We start from the raw sequence: 18330 nt of genomic DNA, 5'->3' as shown, positions 1-18330 counted from the left end.
TAAAGGTTGGTCTGGGAGGAAAAATCTGTGTGGGACAAAAAAAATCCCAAGAAGCAACTTCACGCTAACAAAAAAAACTTGTATTTTCAAATGCAGTCTACTATGTTTGGTAAGGTAGGGGTAAATTTTTTCAAGCACAGACAAGCAGATGTCTGATAGAGATACACAATACAGACACAATAACTGAATTCCAAAGGTTAGTATGGCAAATCAAATATTTTGCCAGCATTATTATTACAATCAGTCTTCAAACTGTTTTTTTCTGGAAATCTCTGCGTACCACAAACATTCTCATATTTCTCTATACAGTTGCACGTGTTACACATCAATTAATACATATTTCTGAAGTCAATTACAACAGAGAGATAAGTTAGTGGGTCAATAAGTGTTAGACTAGCAAAGACATAATTGAAAATCTGAATTCCTCCACGTGCAAAATAGTTAATAGTCACGGTATACTATACTTTCTTCTGCTTACATGCCTTAACACTTATCCAGTTGCATCCCTCTTTCTGAACATAGTCCTAAAAAGTTAAGTACATACCAGCTGCACTTAGAGCTAACTTGTTGACAAAAATATCTTTTGCCATATGAATATCCATCATTCAGAAGCTGGAGTAATCACCACTACCATTAAAAAAAAAAAATATATATATATAAAATTATTTTTCATAATTCTTTATCTGACATGAACAGAATAATCTAGAAGGAAAAAAGTAAGCTTCTGGTTACTTCAATCATTCACTTCTTAATACAGAACTTTCTTAAATATATGTTAACTTGAAATATACTTTTATATAGTAATATACAGAAATACATATTATTTATCCATAACACTATCCATATATAAAAATATAGGAACTGATTTCCTGAAACGCTTACTGCCTTAGCTTCTACTGACTTTGGATTTTCAGGAAATCAACAGAGCTGGAACTCAGGTCAATGGCTCCAATGCATAACCTCCTAAAACTAATATATCCTCCTAGAAGAAACAGCCATTGGCTCAGGGTATGAAGGAGTATTTTCTCTACTTCACTCACAAACCCTTATACTCCCTGATCCAAATTGAATTGGTTTTTTTACAGTTAAAGAAATACATGAGCCTACTGAGGTTTTATTGACCCAGTAGGCTCTAAAAAAATCCCATATGCTTTCTTGGCACTTGCTATCACTTGTGACCTTTATTTTCTAAGAGGGATTATTATTACCTCCTTGCACTCTACATTTCCCTACAGGATATCACCAGCCATATGTCAGCCTTGCTCAGGGGGTTCTCATATACAACTCAAACAATTTTACACGTTTTTTCTAGTGTTCACTGAAAATTATGCCCATTTCTTTCTGTATTAATTCCTATTGTTTCAATTGAATGTGAACTTCTAACACAAAATAACTGATATAAAATACAGAGACCTGCTGGTATCAGTAATTTAAGAGTACTTAATTTTCATTAAATCACACACATGAAGCCAGATGTGTAAATCAAGACAGTGGAAGATAATTTTTTTTTAAAGACCCTTCTAGCCTTGCAATATTTTGATTATATACTATTTTGTGTGATATTCCTATGATAATGCACTTAACCATGAAGCTTTGATCTTTACTCATACCCTCCACTTTGCTCATTAATTCACCTTCACAGTCTATAATATTGTCTCATAAGCCATGACAATGACTCATATTCTTTATATGTATTTCAGTAATCTTCAGTCCTATGATGTGGGAAATTTTCACTCCTGAATCTCTAAGTTTTGGTATCCCATAATTTTGCAGCATTGGAAATATGAGGGTTTGTGGGGCAAAAAAAAAAGAGAAGAAATAAAAGAGATGTACATATGAAAGAGAAAGAAGTTATCCATTCAAATGTTTTGATATCATGGATCTCAAATTTCAAAACATCTATATGCAGACCAGTAAGAGAAACAATAGTCATAAGATTATTCTGCTACTTATTTATGCTACACTCCAAGATGGTGCCCGTTATCATAACTAAGTTGAATCACATGGCTAGCTTTTTATTGGCTTGTTTTGGTTTGGTTTTTTAAACTGTGGTGAGGGAGTTGTGAATTAAAGAAATGGGGTATTATTAAGAACTGTAAATGTTCTTAACTTATTTTAGTATATTCAAGAGCTTTAGCAGTACTGATCATTTTCCTAAGCAATGTTATTTTTTTCCTGGCAAATGCAAACTTGAGAGGAGTCTTCCATAATAACAGTGCTATGTCCTTCCACAAAGAATTTAGATGGTAGGAGATTCTAAGTGCAATGTTTGATCAGCAACATAATGATGTAGCTTCACATAAAAACTACCTGAGATGGCAACAGGAAGAGTGAAGAGGAACAGTCATTTGAGTCACAAAGTTATTGTCACAACACAGGCAGTGTAGTGCACAGTACAGTCCAGGCAGTACAGTCCACACCTTGAATCAGAAGTAGAGCTGGCCACAAACTTCCTATGCCTTAGGGAAGGCACAATACCCACAGATTTATGCTAAATATTTTAGACACTGTGAGAAATGAGAAACGTGATTCTTGTGTATTTCAACTGGGATTGTGATCAAATTTTCACTTGTGAAAACGTCCTCCTTGAGTACATTAAAAATACAATATAATGAAAATAAGATGGATGAAAAATACTGATGCTTGCAATATTTCCATCACTCTAGTTATTTTCTTTCAAAATAATTAATTTTAGTTCTTATATCTTTTAATACAACATAATTTTATATATTGAAAAGCATTTCTGTCATCTTTTAAATACAACTATTACAGCCCCATTTTTAATTTAAAATGATATGAAGTTAAAAATTCAAATACCCTGGAACATTTCAGGATTCCTCTGCTTTCACATTTCATTACAATTCAAATACAGTCCAAGCTTTCTAGAGATTTTCAAACCATATTGAGAGACATAGATTCAGTGGCAAACGATATCTCTGAAAGGGAGATAAGTTTGTGTGGCAAAAGTTTTAACCAGAAATAAAGGATGTTTTGTGGACCAGAATGAAGTTTTACTGTTCTCGAGTATCACTAAGAAAGTGAGAGTTCAAGAGAACACAATCCCATCAGTGAAATGTGCCAGCAGAAGCAGTGAGCCACCCCCCAAGCAGAAAGCAGATTCACCTTTCTGCAGATGAACAGTAAGAAGCAGGTGTCATCAGCTACTGGCTGCAAGAATTTATATTATGTTCCAAAATACCTTTACCTGTTGAAGGCAGGTCAGCTCCTTGAGGACTAACTGAGCATTTTCAGCCAGTTCTTCACATTCTGGAATAACTACTGGAGTAATATTCCTCTTGAATGTCACATAAGGTGACACAAAAGTGTTTCACATATTTTAAAATATATTTGCTTTAGCTTTTTGCTTTTGACATTTGGACTTCTGTCCTTTGCTACTTTTTGCCCTCCTGCTTTGGTCACACAGCAATTAATTTCTTCCCACTTCTAAGTAAGAGAAGCTGAAGAGTAGCAGTAACCACTAAAACTGAAGTTTTTAACATTTCTCACCTAAGAATAGACTCTGTTACCAAAATAGCTGTTGCTTTGAAATTTAGCCAGTTAGAAAACCTTATGCAGGAAGGACTATTTCCCAAGAAGTTGAGAATATATGGATTTATGATTGCAAGGCTACCATTGCACAGATTTTTCAAGCATCGGTCTTTAAGCATAGTACATTCGTGGTCAATCTGATCCTTCTGGAGCACATTAAAGCCTAAATATTGACAATACTTTTCATTATTTTATAGCCGAGGATTTGAGGCCTATACAATCTGGATTACAAGGTCACAAAGTTGCAAAGTATTGAGCCATTATTTTGAATTGCTGTTTTGTACATAAAGCCTGCTGAAACTTCAAGCATAATATTGGTTCTCATCCTTTTCCTTGGGAAAACCTCCAAGGAAATTTTGCTGATGCAGATGACAAACTGTGAGAGGACAAAGGTACAGCAGGTCCAATTCATTACCCAATGTGAGTACGAAATTTTGAAAATAAATGCTATTGATACGTCATCTGTTGATGGTTTATGACAGCCATGTTTGCCTTCTTCCCCCAAAAAAGGTTAGTTGTCTAGACTTTGAGATGCAATGTGGAATTTGACCCATAATAGTAAAATTACTAAGGCACCTCTATTTATCTCCTTAAGTGATGGAAGGTATTGCTCAGCCTAAGGGCTTTCTGAGACGTATTTGAAAAGATCTGCTCCATTGTAAATAAATTTTAGATGGGCCAAGCCATTCAGAAAGGAGATTAGTTTTACGTAAGTCCATTGCTGTTCAAAAGATGGAAAATTTTTCAACCTTGTGATTCCTCAAGTTACACCAGCTGAAGAAGATAAAGTTACTTTTTGCTGTTAAGACTTTTATAAAGGAATTGTTTCTAAAGCACATATAACATACCTGAAATTTTTTGCATTAAAATCTGTCATAAATTCCAATTTTTGTGTCCATCACAACAAAATATGTTTAAACACTGACATCATTTAAAGTTAAGACACCCATGAAAAAAATGGCAATATCATAACAAGTGTATTTAGTGCACAGTATTTTAAATACTATAGGCTTGTGCAATTTATGTTCAGTATTAGGTAACAGGTTTTGTTGATCCAGAAAAGCCTGCAAACCTACCATTTGAAATGGAGAGGGGAAAAAAAAGATTACTGCTGTAATACATCCCTGCATTATGACAAGCTGTGGTGGGTTGGATACCAGCTGTCTCTGAAGCCTTTCTATCCCTCCTCAGCTGGACAGGTGGATCTGCTGCACCATGGGCCGCAGCAGCACAGCTGCCTCCACCACAGGCTGCACCATGGGCTGGAGGGAAATCTCTGCTCTGGCGCCTGAACACCTCCTCCTTCTCATTCTTTACTGACCTTGGTGTCTGCTGAGCTGTTTCCTTCACACATTCTTTCTTGTCACTGTTGCTGCCTGCTGTGCAGGTGGGTTTTTTCATCCCTTTCTTAAAGATGTTATCTCAGAGGCACTACCACCATCGCCGATGGGTCAGTGGCACGTCTGTCCTGGAGCCTGATGGCATCAGCTCCATCAGACACAGCAGGAGCTTCTGGCAGCTTCCCACAGAAGCTCCCCCTCTAGCCCTTCCACTACCAAAACCTTACTGTGCAAACCCAAAACACAAGGCTGTAAATTTCTAAGTGTATTCAGAAGATAACAGTATGGATAATTAACATATAAACACCATGCATGCCATTTGTGCTTTCTCAAGCATAAAAACCAATACATTTCAAGTAGAGGTCTGTGGAATGTTAATTTTATTCTATACACAACAGTTCTCTTCTGCAGTACAACAAAGCAATCCCAAAATGTATTTTAAAAAATATTTCTTTAAGACTGACAGTGGTACTTCCTATCCAGACATATGATTTGAGTAATTTTATATATTAACCAAAAAAGTTCCTGGTATGACTACTCAGCAAATAGTATACAAAAAAAAAAAACAATTCCAAAACACAACAACAAGGAAAACCCAAAAAAACCCACCCCAAAAATAACCCAACCAACCTCAAAACGAAAAACCAAAACCCAACCAACAAACCAAAAATACCCACCAAACAACCAAACATCTGAAGCTCTAAGACATATATAAATAAATAAGCAGAATTCCACCCTGCAGGTGGTAAACAGGTTGGAGATAGGAATTCTCGCAGACAAGTGGCAATAATAGAACAAATATCTAGAGTGCTACGATAGTTTTAACTCTTTTTTCTTCAACAGGGAAGAGAAAGACGGACTAAATACCTATTCAGACAGGTCTACATCCACTATGCTTTCACATTTATTTTGAAAATTTTAGAGTTTCTATTTTTTTTTTTTTAATTTGCCTCTAAATGAACACCAACCAATGCAGATATATTCTAATTTAGGTCATCACCAGCATTACAAGTTCTCCAATTGTACTGCATCAACATATCCAAAACTTTCTCAAAACACTTCTCAGCAGTCTCCAAAACATGACAACTGTCATTGCCCATTAATTTCTACTAGCGTTATGACAAAATATAGTAACATTCTACTATAAGGCATACTAAAAACTGCTCTTAGGTGAAGTGATTTTCTACACATTTGAAAATACCAAAAAGAAAATAAGTTATTCTTTAGAAGAAAAGAGTGTTCTTTCTTGAATTATACAGACTGTCTTTGGAGGAAAAAAAAAAAAAAAACCAACCTGAAAAAAATCCTGATATTTTTATAATATCATTATTTCTAATTTTGTTAGGTTTGGGGGTTTTTTTAATCTTGAAAGCTTTTTTAAGACCTGAATGGTTATGGAACTCAAAACACAAAATAATTCTCACTTAATAGCATACTTGCTTGTAGGACAAAATCTCAAAAAACTGCTAATACAAGAAAAAAAAGAAAAATCAAAACTGATTCTTAACCTCCAAAAGGATTCACAATCTATTTCACTATATGAAAAACAAAAAGGTAAAATTCCCATTCCAGTGTTGGTAGCCATCAGAATTCCCTTTTCACAATAATGATTGTACAAAAAAGGCAACAAAGTTAAAAATCAGACTGAAAGATCGTCTGTACCCTAGATTTCTCTCATAATTCAGTATTCCTCTGTACAAATACAAAATACAAGACTCTGCTCCCATCAACACACACTGATGTTCTAATAAAAGGCTCCATGCTTATTATAGCCCAAATACTTTAGACTGCACGCAGACTTTTCTGACTATTAAAGATTAATACTTAGCTTGCTTTATGCATTAAGCACAAACAAACTTGACTACAAGACTGACACAGATGAGTCACAGCAAATTCATTCCCTAAAATTTGTGTCTGCTATCAGTGAAGAGCCTAGAGTTACAAACGTAAAAGCCATTTTGAGTTCTGTCGTAAACATTGATCACCAATTACCCATTTATCCACTTTTTTCTTATAAAACCTTGTGTGAATATAAGAAAAGTTATAAATGAACAGGCAAGAACAAAGTTTGGAAAGAAGGTAATAGCAGGCCTTAGTAGACACATTATATTAATGAATGAAAGAATAGACGGAAAGTAAATTTTAGTTTACCTGTCCTCAGTAATTCATGGCACTATTAATTGTCCTTCGTGTCAAAGTCTAGTGTATTTATTTTATCAAAAGGTACACTGTGTCTTAGGATATGTCCATATTAACAATCTCCATTGCACATTCCTTTTTTCTGGCAACCTGTGTGCATTGAGGGGAAAAAAGAAAACATTTAATGGTGTGGGGTGTCTCATACTAACAGAGCATGAGATTATCATGTGCTTTAGAATAAGCATAAAAATCTTGTAATTAATTATGAAACAGAAACAGCTCTGAAGTGCAAGCAATTGAAATTTCTTAGGCAGACCACCTAAAACATACAATCTATAAACAAAGAAAATGAAAGAGAATTCATCTGGTTTTGACTAGAGGTTATATTCTGTTCTGCTTCTCTTAATCAACAATAATTTGAATAATAATGTGGAACTTGTTCTTGAGACACCACAAAGTGGATAGTCTATGCTACAGTCATCCCATTTACCAGACAAAATATTTGCCAATTCACACCAGAACTCAATGACAAAGAAAAATCATTATCCTTTTCTGAACTGCATTTATTGAAATTCAGCCAGTAATTTTATTGTGGGTTGGGTTTTTCCAATGTTTGTAGCATTTTATAGCATTTGGCAGGAGCTGTACATTCACCAAGGCCAAGTGTACAATGCTGGGGAGCACCTGGGAACTTGGGTATTCTTTGTGCACAGACTGTCTCTGACAGTAGAGCCACTTCCTGACAGGAGCTAAAGGCTGGATATCATCACCATGACAGACATACATCTTCCCTACCAGCTGCAGATCGGAACAGTACTTTTTTTTTTTATTCCCTAGGCCAAGCTTTTCATCATTCTGATTCCATTCCAATTTTATATATGTACGACAGTCATTAATGGTTACTTATATATTTTATTAATCTGGAGCTACATTACGTTACTCTGCCGAGGAAAACTAAATTCTAAGGCAGGTGTATATCATGCTTGTTTTGCACAATGTAGCTATTCAAATACTTGGGAATGTAATTTCCCCTTTGAAGTAAAAAATATCTGGTAGTAAACAGGGTGATCCCTAATTAATCAACAGATCTCAGACACATGATATCTGACAAGTTCATGCCAAACATCAAATACTTCCACAGAAAAGATTAAATCTCTTGAATTCCAGAAGACTCTGGAATTCTGTGTTCCAAGGCAATGTGTGAAGGAAAACTCAGGGGCAAAAATACAGTAACATTCCTTTATAACTAATACTAAGCTTAATTTGAGATATTGCAATATTGGCAGTTTCTGTTATGTATCATAATATCAGCTACATATATAACACTTCTGAATTACTGAAAATGAGGTATCTAGTTAATAGGCGGTATGGAAATAAAATGTTTTGAACATTTTCATCTTGTTTTCTCCTAAGAGTGATTTTCTATCCCAAAGACACATTATCACTTGTCTTTATTAGCTTACTTTGATCCAGTGGGTTTATTAATTAACTGTAATTAAATTACTCTATGGTCAGCTTCCTGTCTCTGCTGAATGCTTTCTATGTGCATAAGAAAAATTAGCTTCAGTATCTGGAAAAGCAAAATCATTATTTAAAATTTAACTGGAGGGGTCTAATAGTTTCTTATCATCTGAAAGAATTTCTATTTGGGCACAGATGTTAAAAATACATTCTTCCTCAAATTTATGAAATATAAAAATAGAAATAGAAGCATACTGAATCTTATACAGAAAATATATTAATACAATATATAGGAAATAGAATATAAAAGTTAAAATTGTTATTCTTTAAAGAGTGAAAAAAATGTTTTATGCATACACCTACACCACTGATATATTATTCATCTTCCATAATAAATGAGAATAATCAGGGGACAAAAATAGATACAAGAGAGAAAAACCCATCAGACACATTCACAGTCACAGATTAAACCATAGCTTAATTTACGATTATATAAGGGAAAACTAAAAAGATTACAACTGTTCTGAAACTTAATCACCAGGACCACTTGAAAACTTTCCTGCAAAAAGTGATTTTTCTTTTGTGCTGCATGAAGATCAGAATTTGGCCTAATTGTACCATTAAAACTGAGAACCACTCTGCCAAAAAACAGGAGGTACATATATGTCGTCTTACAAATTACTACTACAAATTACTAGATTTTAAATTAACCTCAAATATTTTGCCTCCCATCAGAAGTTTATCCTTCCCAAGGATGACATGAATCACCTTTGGCAACAGTAGATCAGATGACATTCCAGTCTGAAAACTAAATCACTGACTTTTCTTTGTACAGAGACAGTGAATATTATTCTGTAACTACAGAAGTAACAACCACTTCATAGTAAACTGTTAAGGTATTTCTTCAATTAAAAAAATTTTCTTAATCTCTTTTATCTTAATATATGACAGAATCAGTTAGCACCTAATATTAATCCAATTTTACCAGTAGTTAGTTGAGGTATTTTAACAAGCACTCAGAGTTCACACCCACGTATGCACTGTGTGTGCTGGTGACTATCATCAGTCAGCTCCTCTTCTGCTTTCAAACACAGTTCAGGGGAATGGATGTTGGAACAGGTACCTGGTGACAGAGGGACTCCGACTGCAGAGGTTCAGTTTCTAATTCCCGTATGTTTAAAATAGGTCACCAAGGGTGGTAATAGGCATTATGCTTAGAAAAGCACTGAGTATAAGGATTTGATCTTTTGGCCTATGTTTCCAATCTGTAAAATGGCAGTAGTAATTCATTGTATACTTTATATTTGTAAGTGTAAACAATAGATAGAACTATTTATAAAATGCATATAACAATGATAACAGTCTCATACAGATGTTTTCATAATAAAAGTAGTAACAGCACTAATCAATAATCCTTCTATTGTTAAACAAGAACTGTAACTGCCATTGAGGAACTGCCTGGAGTATAAATAAAATTACTTATTATGATTAATTACAGAATTATTTTCATTCTGTGTTTGGGAATCACCGAGAATCTCTGAAGTTGGAAGGGATCTATGAAGACCATCTAATCCAAGGTTTCAAGGACATCTATGTTTTGAGGATTTGCTAAAGTGAGCATTAGTTTGTTTGTTTCTCATCCTGCCTGTAACATCACAGAATCCAATTTCCTGATCATGTTCCTACAATACAATGGCCACTGAAGAAAAGGCTGATTTTCATCCACTAGCAGCACAGAAAACTTCAGCAACCTGCTAGTGTCTCAAAACCTTAAATTCATTTTCAACCCTTTAATTTCAATTCTGATTAGGTTTTGCTTTCTGGTAGTTTGACAGTGTACATATCGCTACATTCCATTTTCTCTTTTAAAAATACTATTTCTCAGTCTGATGTAAATTCTCTGTTTCCACAGCAAAGATTACATGGTTGTGGAAGGACAAATTCTCTCATCTGTCACCATATTGTATTTAAATAAAGCCTTACTTTCACAGTTCTTCTTGTCCCCCACAGAAAATGCAAGGTCAAATCATTTCACATTAAAAACATGGAAATTAGAAAAATCCATGGTATTACTGTTCCCTGATGAGTGATGACTAAGACTGAATTATTTGGATTCTCTTTCCCATTGCATAATGCTATGAAACAAAATGCATTCTTCAGGCTCATACAATTACCCTGAGTTTCCTAGAGGATGTAAATTTTCAGTACCTCGTTCCGGGCAATTTCCTTGTTTTATGACTGTTCCATGTTGAAAAGAATCTCACTCCCAAATAGATTAAGTCAACATACCACATTTTAGGAGTCTTGGTTGGATTTGTACTTGGGATTTTATGGAAGTGACTCAATTGTTCCTACTAAGCCAATAAATCCTACAACTTGTTGGCATAGTCAGAACGTGACGTAAAATGTGCACATCCATTTCTCTTACTTATTGACTAGGGAAAATAAATTAAAATGTTTTCTATACCCTAATTCTGAGCGAGATTTCTAGGACACTCAGTGAAGTAAGTTGACTCAGAACTCAGCCATAATTGTTTTAAATGAAGATTACTGTTTTCTTTCTTAAAAAAAAAAAATCATGTATCACACAGAAAAATTCCTTTCATGCATGAATCACCATGCAGATTTTGGATATATAGTTTCCAGACATGTAAAATGGATTAATTAAATATAGGCTGATAAACCATTTCTTTACCATTGCATAAGAATAAGCCACACTTTAAGCACCTTTTATAAAGATGTTTTCTTATTCTGTCATTGCCTTAAACTGCCTGTTTTCTTTTGATGGCGTATTTCCCCCTTCCCAATGATAATTTCATTTCCTTCCTCTGTAAAATCATCTCTACTTCTCCATTCCTAACAAAATAAAAAGTTCAATCAACACAATGGCAAATAACTGCTACTGCCATGAACCACCTTTTTAAACTCATTCCCTGGTGTCTGGCTCTGGATGGAGTCAGTAACACCTGTGCAGAATTAATACTACACAAGGCACATGGCAAGCAAATCAGAGTACAAAAGTTTTATCCCTATCTCATGCAGGTATGGAAGATTACATGTGCTGCAAAGCAGAGTGAAAATAGCTATACTTAATTGTGGGGATATTCAATCACAGCCCAGGATGCATTTGCTTCCAAAAGATAACAGGAGGAGAGCCTCCTCCTCATCCTTGCAAAGGAAGCTGCATGGTCCAAAAAAAAACCAGGAAGGAGCACCACCAGCTGATTCAGAGTGCCCTCTCCCAGGTACAAAAGGTTCCCTGAGAGGAAAGTCTTCTCACATCATGTTCAAATGTGTCTCTTCAACTCCTAATTGTAACAGAAACAGCTTGAGGTGCGATAGATTTTAGATAGACTAGGAAATGGGACAGTGCAGTGGAAGTTTTTACTGGTTGTAAAGCTTTTAAATGATGTCTTATGTATACAGTTTGCATGAAATTTCAGTGTAAATACTACCAATATTTTAAGCCTCTGTGTAAACATTCCTCACTTTAACAATGCATTATATTGATTTAAGTCATTTTTAGCTGTCTTAAACTAAATCAAGACATGACACATTCTGGAACATGAATGTCTACACTGGGGCTTACACTGAAAGAACTGAAGATATGAGTCATTACAGGGTTTCAGCACAAATTATATCTGGACTTCAGTCATCTTCATATACTCTGTGACAGATGCTATTCAGTTAGGAAAGTCAATATAGAATTTCCTTACCACAAAGAGGAAAAGAAACTTCTGGACATAGTGAATAGCCGTATCATAATTAGTATTTATGCAGGCAGATACTGAAACTATTTTCCACACCATGATTGGCAAATTCCAATGATTTATCAAGACAGGACAATATTTAGCTTCAATCAGAAAAGTAAAGGTTGCTAAACCAGAAACAATTTATATTTATGTTGTTTTTTAAAAAAAAGCTTCATGTTTATTAATCAGCAATTGAAAAATTTAAATCATAGACTTTATTTGTATACACCTAGAATTCACAGATATCTAAACAGATATCTAAAAACCTTAGTCCATATCTAATTAATGTAAAAAAAGGGCTATCCTATTCTCATAAATACATGGATATAGATAATTGCTATATAAATAAGCAGCATCCTACAATCAGATTAGCATGAGTTTATGGAATTGGTATTACATTTTACAAATACCTTGGAAACAGAATTTGAGCCTCACAGTAGGATGATACTGTAAAAAGTATCTTATTATCCCTTCCTTACTGTGTGCTCAGATTTAAAGACAAGCTGATACACATTCTGCAATTTATGAATGTAAGACAGTTTCTTATCCCTGAGAAAGTCAAAATAAACCATGCCATCATTACTACTTAAATATGACTGAAATGAAAAATGAAACAAGCAAGCAAGCAAACAGAAAAATACCTGAAAACCTGTAACCTAAACTTTTACAGAAATATATATTTCTTATTGTCCTTTGCAGGTTAACAGATTTAGTTCTTGGTATTGTCTAGTGAAATTAATCCACATGTACTAGAAATAGCATAGATCAAGCAAACACCAGTGTAAATACTAATTTTCTCAAAAACCCTTGATCCAAACAGAGGTCTCTAACCTGATAGAGTCTTATATATATCTTATATATATATATATAAATATATATATATCTTATCTTCTCTATGACCCTTTCATGGGCAGCATTATATAGAGAGTTGCCATGTGGTTCTGTTTATGTTCAGTATAGTTTGATTTATTTAATAATATGCAGTTCAGAATGCTATGTCAAGGCACTTCTTGCAAATACTTCTTTAGGTCATTTCTCCCTTCAGAGATTAATTTCAATTCAAAGACAATTTTCACACCATAAAATGATAGCAAACACTTCTGCTGAAAGACCCAAGTTGGGGTTTTGTTAGTAGCATTTATTTATTTCAGTATAAGGCATGCCTGGAGGCTACATACTAAGGTAAACTGAAGACAAAAGCTTGGGTTTTTTCCTGAAAACTGGAAAACCTACTGATTTACTGCTTCTTCCATCTCTGCCCAGATCCATCTATGAACAGAACCTGCCCTCTAAATGCATGAAAACGCATATATGACCTACTTTAATAAATTAAAAAAGAACCAAAAAACTAGACCAATAAAAATAAAACAAAAATTAGCATACAAACCATAACATCTATTACAATAGTTTCATAAGGGAGAGATGAAAGTTTTTATCACTCCTTTGTCTGTGATTTTCCCCGTGTGTGAATTATTATTTCAACACTTGCAAGGTATTAATCCTAAGTTATGACCTATTACTATGACACAGATGAAATGAAGTGTGCTGGTTTTGGCTGGGATAGGGCTAATTTTTTTCACAGTACCTCTATGGGGCTGGGTTTGGATTTGTGCGGGAAAGTTTGGTAACACAGGGATGTTTTTTTTACTGCTGAGCAGTATTTACAGTCAAGGGCTTTTCTGCTCCTCATCCCACCTCACCGAGGAGGCACAGCCAGGACAGCTGTCCCCAACTGATCAGAGGGACATTCCACACCATATGGCATGTGCTCAGTTTAAAAGGGTAGAAGAAGGAAGGGGACTGGGTGGGGAACATGATCAGAGTGAGTGTTTGTCTTCCCAAGTAAGGTTTATGCATGATAGAATCCCAGGAAGTGGTGAATTAATTCCTTACTTTGGTTTCCTTGAATGCATGGTTTTTGCTTTATCTATTAAACTGTCTATGTCAACCCAAAAGTCACTGTTGAGATTCTCTTCCCATCCCACTGCAGCCTGGTGGGTGAGGGAGTGTGTGAGCAGTGCCATGGTGCTTAGCTGCTGGCTGGGGTTAAACCACTCTATGAGGATTACACATAACCGCCCTTGGAAAAGTGAACCTGAGAAAAAGATCAGCACACACTGCATTGATCCCTGCAGCAATCAGCAGAAAATGAACACACATTGACCAATGAGTGGAATAATGACTTTGTTGACAATCTCAGTGAAGTTCAACTTCTGCAACTAAGTGGATAGAGAGATAAAAAGAAAGACATGATAAAAAATATCTCTCTATCTTCCCTGTTTGCTGCTTTATATGATCATCCCCCATCACTCACATACATGTCCAGACGGCCACAGATCAAGGATCGTATGTCACTTCTGATCACAGTAGTTTCTTTGCCCTTCTGTCCACAAATAATATGAAAATATTCCACTCATCAGAAAAATATTTCTAATTTTAAAATGTTAAAATAGCTTATTGTAATAATTAACATTATTCATGCCTCTTCACATCTTAATTAAATTCAGGAGAAGTCAGCAAATCCACAGTGGACTTATGGTCCCAATTTATTCTTGCAAATATTGTAAGGTCCCATGAGTATTATATAACCGATGATACACCACTTGCACATGACTTCTCCAAATGCATACATTGCATAAGAAGGAAAACAAAAGAAGAATAAATCACTATCTGAGAAGCATGCAAAGATGCACATCAAGAAAGTATTACATATCCATCTAGAGACTAGACGGAGAAAGAGAAAAACATTTTTTTTTTCCTGTTTAAGTAAACTTGAATTAACCATAAAGTTAACCTTGGTAGGGCATTAAAAATTTTATGAACTGTATTAAAACATAGCAACTCTGAAAGAAAATAAAATCAGCCACTTTTATTATTTTTAAAAATCTATAACAAACAATCAATAATGCAGCAACTTGATCTTTAAATCACTGTAGTATTGAAAAAATAAGTGTGGAGATGTGTTTACAACAGTGGAAAGCAAAAGAGTCCCATAGAGAGAGAAAAATTTTAACTATACATTGCTTCTTTGCATAGAGTCCATTAATCAGACATGTAGATGTCAGGGATATTTGGCATTGAAGCGGCTGGGCTGTGCAGCCTGGATATCCAGCATTATCATTTGATGCCAAGAAATAAGATTATTCTATTCTCTTCATTCAGAATTTTTAGGAATTTAAGTAGATTCAGCTGGAAAACAACTTTCTTTTGTGATAATTGCTATGATTTCTGATTTGAACATAGCAAAAGCCAAAGTCTCAGAAAAATAAAGAGGAAAAGAAGGAAGATCAAAGATCTTTATACAATTTATTAGCAAAGACATATATATATATACACACATATATGTGTGTACACGTATACATATATATACATAGACACATATATATGCACGTATATGAATATATATATGCGGACATATGTACATATACTACATATGTATGATTATATTTGATGATAGATGAATAAATATTAAAGTTACTCAAAAGCAGTGGGAACAATGCTCCCAAGAACTGCAGATCTGAGAAATTTCAGAGAAAAATCATAAGATAAAAGTAATCCAAGCTTCAGCTACAGGTACAATGTAATGCAATGCAATGTAGTTTGACTGAAGGTACATTATCTATCTCTAACCTGACAAATATTTTTAACAAGAAAATACCTGGGGTTTTTTCATGCTTATAAAATCTGATTATTTTATCTGTCTTTAATCAAGCCTCTGAAAATGGGGAAATGAAATTGGATGACATTTACTGGTACATTCAAGGTCTCTCACTGAGTAAAAAGGATTTACATTAAACAGTGCAATCTTATAAACTGTATAGGGAAGGACTAAAGTGAAAAGTTTAATGCTACTAGAAGTTACTGGACAACCAAGAGAACACGACCATAGTGAATCAGCTGGTATTGTTCCACTTTTAATGTAACTGTACAAAACCTAATCTGGACTTCAGTAGATCACAGTGCATGTGCAAGGAATATTAATTCAAGCTGTAGAAGATAACAGGATCATCATCAAAAGCACAGAATCCAATTTATAAGAGGACTTGGAAAATGCTTAGCTCATTCACTCTCGAAAAATGAAGGTTAAGAGAAGATACGATTACAGTCTATAAATGTATTGGCTTGTTAAAATTAGAAAGTCACAGGGAAATTTCAATGTAAAGGGCAGTGTCATAAAATCAAATGTGCATACCCTAATGCATTTCTTAATAAAAACAGAAGAACACTTCTGAACATTAAGATGGTGCATTTTCTGTAATAGTCTTACACTCCGAGAAGTGGGAACAATTATCCTTTCTAATCTACAGCCCACTAAATTCAGGGAATTTTGTTTCTTAAGACAGGCTGAATTGATTTTAAGAAAGGAAATACATGATCTGGTGGTCTTGCAGAAGAGAGACACAGTCTCAGTAAGGTGTATTACAACAACAAAATCAGTTTTAATTGGTTTTAGTCTCTGGTCAGCTGTATTCTCCCACAGGAATTATCTTGACCATATTCACATACTTCTTGTCCATAAACAATTTCAACAAATACACATTTCTTCAGTTTGAAAAGCAGTCAGTGACATAAGCTACTTAGCATATTCTGATGCCCACATGATTACCCTTAAAATACAGTATTTGCTTTGGAAATCAAAAATCTTTATGACACCTACCTTTCAGAAGAAAAACAATGGTGGTACTTTAGGCATATTTAGGCACATATAAAATATAACAGGTCTCAAAACCAGCCAGAAATCCATGCAAAAATTGAGTTCTACAATTATTCCTACTTGTATGACTGTTTACTTCAGTAGCTCCTACCATTAATCATTCCTCATCACCCCGGCTTTACTGACGGATTTGTTATGGGTGGATGCAATGATATGCATGCACATTGAGTAGGTGTTGCAATATTACAGACATTTTCTTTTACTGATTACATGGCAAACAGTGAAAGGTGAACACAGAAACAAATTCTTACTAGAATTTGTTTATTGAGGCTTTGTTTTCTCCTCTTCTTTTTCTTATAAATGTTTCTAAATAGTGGTGCAGCTGAAATATATGAGCAATTCCAACACAAAGTGAAAAGGACACCAATATTAGCATTCTCCAGAACAACAAATGGGTTGAGGGGAAAAACAGAATGGGGTTTGGAAACCTAATCAGATCTGCAGTCAAACCTTGGTGAGCACTAGATATAGACAAGCTACAGAGTCAACATTCAAAGACCGTGTTTACTGATTTATCCAGCTAAATACTTCTGCTCAGATAAAATTGTGAAGGCCGTATTAGTAATTTCTCAGAGACAACATACAAATAGAAATAAGAGTCCTATTCCCCCTCCTCCCATGGAAGTATTTTATATTCCATATCAGGACTTCATCTTATTGATTTTGCAAAAGTAAATACCTGCTCCTGTCTGAATAGAATACCCAAAGGAGAGAGAACTTTTGATTTATATAATTGGGAAGAGAATATAAAAACTTTGTTTTGGGAAAAAAACCTCCAGGTTAAATGAAAACACATATATTCAACTAAATGAGAAATAACTCACTTTTAAGCATTAATGAGATTTGACACCGAAGCACAGCAACACTGTCAAATGCCTTTATTTCTTAAGCCTTCATTTCTTCAGCTGTACAGGGCCTGTATCTTGGTTAAATCCTACATTGGAAAGAGTTGTTTGGAGCAGATTACTCAAAAATACAGTATATTCACTTTCTGAATCTTTATATTGATTGCTGTTGGCAAAAGAAGAGAGGTGATAAGGTGTCTCAAGACTCTTCATGTCACGGAAGACTACGTAAACAAGAATGTGAACTAGAATGGTAGGATGGCAGAGTCTGTAGACCTCCGAGGAACGAAACACGCTGAGGTGTCAAAAAGTCCTGCTGTGTCAAGGATAGCTGAATTAAAGTTTTGTCACTGTTCCAACAAATACTGAAACAACAGTCTCTGGAAACAGTTGCATTACAAGACCACCATTTCCAGTTATTTGACAACAAAAAGCCAACAGCAATAAGAAAAATCTCTCTTTGCCAGTACAGAAATAAAAGGTAAAAATAACCCAAATCAGATCTGTTGTTTATAATTTATAACCCTGTT

The 18330-nt window shown here is 34.7% G+C and overlaps 1 protein-coding gene across 8 annotated transcripts in view; it reads right to left on the bottom strand.

Annotated features, from left to right (window-relative positions):
* Window positions 1–18330, bottom strand: part of LRRC4C (leucine rich repeat containing 4C) — a 505807-nt gene that overhangs the window by 215640 nt on the left and 271837 nt on the right. For 6 of the 8 annotated variants that reach the window (XM_020583648.2, XM_020583649.2, XM_010408178.4 and 3 more), the window contains one exon: window positions 7041–7178. The exons of the other annotated variants lie outside the window; for them this stretch is intronic. The gene's annotated coding sequence lies outside the window, so the exon portion shown is untranslated. The remainder of the gene's footprint in view (window positions 1–7040; window positions 7179–18330) is intronic. 8 annotated transcript variants of the gene reach the window in all.

This window comes from Corvus cornix, chromosome 5 (genome assembly GCF_000738735.6).
Source record: "Corvus cornix cornix isolate S_Up_H32 chromosome 5, ASM73873v5, whole genome shotgun sequence".
Classification (NCBI taxonomy): domain Eukaryota; kingdom Metazoa; phylum Chordata; class Aves; order Passeriformes; family Corvidae; genus Corvus; species Corvus cornix.
Note: the sequence above shows the minus strand (reverse complement) of the source record. Positions and strands in the feature narration are given on the sequence as shown.